Here is a 6631-nt window from a genome sequence, read left to right on the forward strand (position 1 = left end):
ACTGCAAAATAATATACTGTACAGCACCACATAATACCTGAGTAATCACCACCACACACTGCAAAATAATATACTGTACAGCGCCACATAATACCTGAGTAATCACCACCATACACTGCAAAATAATATACTGTACAGCACCACATAATACCTGAGTAATCACCACCATATACTGCAAAATAATATACTGTACAGCGCCACATAATACCTGAGTAATCACCACCATATACTGCAAAATAATATACTGTACAGCACCACATAATACCTGAGTAATCACCACCACATACTGCAAAATAATATACTGTACAGCGCCACATAATACCTGAGTAATTACCACCACACACTGCAAAATAATATACTGTACAGCACCACATAATACCTGAGTAATTACCACCATACACTGCAAAATAATATACTGTACAGCGCCACATAATACCTGAGTAATTATCACCATACACTGCAAAATAATATACTGTACAGCACCACATAATACCTGAGTAATCACCACCATATACTGCAAAATAATATACTGTACAGCACCACATAATACCTGAGTAATCACCACCATACACTGCAAAATAATATACTGTACAGCGCCACATAATACCTGAGTAATCACCACCATACACTGCAAAATAATATACTGTACAGCGCCACATAATACCTGAGTAATCACCACCACACACTGCAAAATAATATACTGTACAGCACCACATAATACCTGAGTAATCACCACCACACACTGCAAAATAATATACTGTACAGCGCCACATAATACCTGAGTAATCACCACCATACACTGCAAAATAATATACTGTACAGCGCCACATAATACCTGAGTAATCACCACCATACACTGCAAAATAATATACTGTACAGCACCACATAATACCTGAGTAATTACCCCCATACACTGCAAAATAATATACTGTACAGCGCCACATAATACCCGAGTAATCACCACCACACACTGCAAAATAATATACTGTACAGCGCCACATAATACCTGAGTAATTACCACCATACACTGCAAAATAATATACTGTACAGCACCACATAATACCTGAGTAATTACCACCACACACTGCAAAATAATATACTGTACAGCACCACATAATACCTGAGTAATTACCACCACACACTGCAAAATAATATACTGTACAGCACCACATAATACCTGAGTAATCACCACCATACACTGCAAAATAATATACTGTACAGCGCCACATAATACCTGAGTAATTACCACCATACACTGCAAAATAATATACTGTACAGCGCCACATAATACCTGAGTAATCACCACCACACACTGCAAAATAATATACTGTACAGCACCACATAATACCTGAGTAATTACCACCATACACTGCAAAATAATATACTGTACAGCACCACATAATACCTGAGTAATTACCACCATACACTGCAAAATAATATACTGTACAGCGCCACATAATACCTGAGTAATTACCACCATACACTGCAAAATAATATACTGTACAGCGCCACATAATACCTGAGTAATCACCACCATACACTGCAAAATAATATACTGTACAGCACCACATAATACCTGAGTAATCACCACCATACACTGCAAAATAATATACTGTACAGCACCACATAATACCTGAGTAATTACCACCATACACTGCAAAATAATATACTGTACAGCGCCACATAATACCTGAGTAATCACCACCATACACTGCAAAATAATATACTATACAGCACCACATAATACCTGAGTAATCACCACCACACACTGCAAAATAATATACTGTACAGCGCCACATAATACCTGAGTAATCACCACCATATACTGCAAAATAATATACTGTACAGCGCCACATAATACCTGAGTAATCACCACCATACACTGCAAAATAATATACTGTACAGCGCCACATAATACCTGAGTAATCACCACCATATACTGCAAAATAATATACTGTACAGCGCCACATAATACCTGAGTAATCACCACCATACACTGCAAAATAATATACTGTACAGCGCCACATAATACCTGAGTAATCACCACCATACACTGCAAAATAATATACTGTACAGCGCCACATAATACCTGAGTAATCACCACCACACACTGCAAAATAATATACTGTACAGCACCACATAATACCTGAGTAATCACCACCACACACTGCAAAATAATATACTGTACAGCACCACATAATACCTGAGTAATCACCACCATACACTGCAAAATAATATACTGTACAGCACCACATAATACCTGAGTAATCACCACCACACACTGCAAAATAATATACTGTACAGCACCACATAATACCTGAGTAATTACCACCATACACTGCAAAATAATATACTGTACAGCACCACATAATACCTGAGTAATTACCACCATATACTGCAAAATAATATACTGTACAGCGCCACATAATACCTGAGTAATCACCACCATACACTGCAAAATAATATACTGTACAGCGCCACATAATACCTGAGTAATCACCACCATACACTGCAAAATAATATACTGTACAGCACCACATAATACCTGAGTAATTACCACCACACACTGCAAAATAATATACTGTACAGCGCCACATAATACCTGAGTAATCACCACCACACACTGCAAAATAATATACTGTACAGCACCACATAATACCTGAGTAATTACCACCACACACTGCAAAATAATATACTGTACAGCGCCACATAATACCTGAGTAATCACCACCATACACTGCAAAATAATATACTGTACAGCGCCACATAATACCTGAGTAATCACCACCACACACTACAAAATAATATACTGTACAGCACCACATAATACCTGAGTAATCACCACCATACACTGCAAAATAATATACTGTACAGCACCACATAATACCTGAGTAATCACCACCATATACTGCAAAATAATATACTGTACAGCACCACATAATACCTGAGTAATCACCACCATACACTGCAAAATAATATACTGTACAGCGCCACATAATACCTGAGTAATCACCACCATATACTGCAAAATAATATACTGTACAGCGCCACATAATACCTGAGTAATCACCACCACACACTGCAAAATAATATACTGTACAGCGCCACATAATACCTGAGTAATCACCACCATACACTGCAAAATAATATACTGTACAGCACCACATAATACCTGAGTAATTATCACCATACACTGCAAAATAATATACTGTACAGCGCCACATAATACCTGAGTAATCACCACCACACACTGCAAAATAATATACTGTACAGCGCCACATAATACCTGAGTAATTACCACCACACACTGCAAAATAATATACTGTACAGCACCACATAATACCTGAGTAATCACCACCACACACTGCAAAATAATATACTGTACAGCGCCACATAATACCTGAGTAATTACCACCATATACTGCAAAATAATATACTGTACAGCACCACATAATACCTGAGTAATCACCACCACATACTGCAAAATAATATACTGTACAGCACCACATAATACCTGAGTAATTACCACCATACACTGCAAAATAATATACTGTACAGCACCACATAATACCTGAGTAATTACCCCCATATACTGCAAAATAATATACTGTACAGCACCACATAATACCTGAGTAATTACCACTATACACTGCAAAATAATATACTGTACAGCACCACATAATACCTGAGTAATCACCACCATATACTGCAAAATAATATACTGTACAGCGCCACATAATACCTGAGTAATCACCACCACACACTGCAAAATAATATACTGTACAGCGCCACATAATACCTGAGTAATTACCACCATACACTGCAAAATAATATACTGTACAGCGCCACATAATACCTGAGTAATTACCACCATACACTGCAAAATAATATACTGTACAGCACCACATAATACCTGAGTAATCACCACCATACACTGCAAAATAATATACTGTACAGCACCACATAATACCTGAGTAATCACCACCACACACTGCAAAATAATATACTGTACAGCACCACATAATACCTGAGTAATTACCCCCATACACTGCAAAATAATATACTGTACAGCACCACATAATACCTGAGTAATCACCACCATATACTGCAAAATAATATACTGTACAGCGCCACATAATACCTGAGTAATTACCACCATACACTGCAAAATAATATACTGTACAGCACCACATAATACCTGAGTAATTACCACCATACACTGCAAAATAATATACTGTACAGCGCCACATAATACCTGAGTAATCACCACCATATACTGCAAAATAATATACTGTACAGCGCCACATAATACCTGAGTAATCACCACCATACACTGCAAAATAATATACTGTACAGCACCACATAATACCTGAGTAATCACCACCACACACTGCAAAATAATATACTGTACAGCGCCACATAATACCTGAGTAATCACCACCATACACTGCAAAATAATATACTGTACAGCGCCACATAATACCTGAGTAATCACCACCACACACTGCAAAATAATATACTGTACAGCACCACATAATACCTGAGTAATCACCACCATACACTGCAAAATAATATACTGTACAGCGCCACATAATACCTGAGTAATCACCACCATACACTGCAAAATAATATACTGTACAGCGCCACATAATACCTGAGTAATCACCACCACATACTGCAAAATAATATACTGTACAGCACCACATAATACCTGAGTAATCACCACCATACACTGCAAAATAATATACTGTACAGCACCACATAATACCTGAGTAATCACCACCACACACTGCAAAATAATATACTGTACAGCACCACATAATACCTGAGTAATCACCACCACACACCGCAAAATAATATACTGTACAGCACCACATAATACCTGAGTAATCACCACCATACACTGCAAAATAATATACTGTACAGCGCCACATAATACCTGAGTAATCACCACCACACACTGCAAAATAATATACTGTACAGCACCACATAATACCTGAGTAATTACCACCATACACTGCAAAATAATATACTGTACAGCACCACATAATACCTGAGTAATCACCACCACACACTGCAAAATAATATACTGTACAGCGCCACATAATACCTGAGTAATCACCACCATACACTGCAAAATAATATACTGTACAGCGCCACATAATACCTGAGTAATTACCACCACACACTGCAAAATAATATACTGTACAGCACCACATAATACCTGAGTAATTACCACCATACACTGCAAAATAATATACTGTACAGCACCACATAATACCTGAGTAATCACCACCATACACTGCAAAATAATATACTGTACAGCACCACATAATACCTGAGTAATCACCACCATACACTGCAAAATAATATACTGTACAGCACCACATAATACCTGAGTAATCACCACCATATACTGCAAAATAATATACTGTACAGCACCACATAATACCTGAGTAATCACCACCACACACTGCAAAATAATATACTGTACAGCGCCACATAATACCTGAGTAATCACCACCACACACTGCAAAATAATATACTGTACAGCACCACATAATACCTGAGTAATCACCACCATATACTGCAAAATAATATACTGTACAGCGCCACATAATACCTGAGTAATTACCACCATACACTGCAAAATAATATACTGTACAGCACCACATAATACCTGAGTAATCACCACCACACACTGCAAAATAATATACTGTACAGCACCACATAATACCTGAGTAATCACCACCACACACTGCAAAATAATATACTGTACAGCACCACATAATACCTGAGTAATCACCACCATATACTGCAAAATAATATACTGTACAGCACCACATAATACCTGAGTAATCACCACCACACACTGCAAAATAATATACTGTACAGCGCCACATAATACCTGAGTAATCACCACCATATACTGCAAAATAATATACTGTACAGCGCCACATAATACCTGAGTAATCACCACCATACACTGCAAAATAATATACTGTACAGCGCCACATAATACCTGAGTAATTACCACCATACACTGCAAAATAATATACTGTACAGCACCACATAATACCTGAGTAATCACCACCACACACTGCAAAATAATATACTGTACAGCACCACATAATACCTGAGTAATCACCACCACACACTGCAAAATAATATACTGTACAGCACCACATAATACCTGAGTAATCACCACCATACACTGCAAAATAATATACTGTACAGCACCACATAATACCTGAGTAATCACCACCATATACTGCAAAATAATATACTGTACAGCACCACATAATACCTGAGTAATCACCACCACACACTGCAAAATAATATACTGTACAGCACCACATAATACCTGAGTAATTACCACCATACACTGCAAAATAATATACTGTACAGCACCACATAATACCTGAGTAATCACCACCATACACTGCAAAATAATATACTGTACAGCACCACATAATACCTGAGTAATTACCACCATACACTGCAAAATAATATACTGTACAGCGCCACATAATACCTGAGTAATCACCACCATACACTGCAAAATAATATACTGTACAGCACCACATAATACCTGAGTAATCACCACCACACACTGCAAAATAATATACTG

Source organism: Rhinoderma darwinii, chromosome 11 (genome assembly GCF_050947455.1).
Source record: "Rhinoderma darwinii isolate aRhiDar2 chromosome 11, aRhiDar2.hap1, whole genome shotgun sequence".
Lineage (NCBI taxonomy): Eukaryota > Metazoa > Chordata > Amphibia > Anura > Rhinodermatidae > Rhinoderma > Rhinoderma darwinii.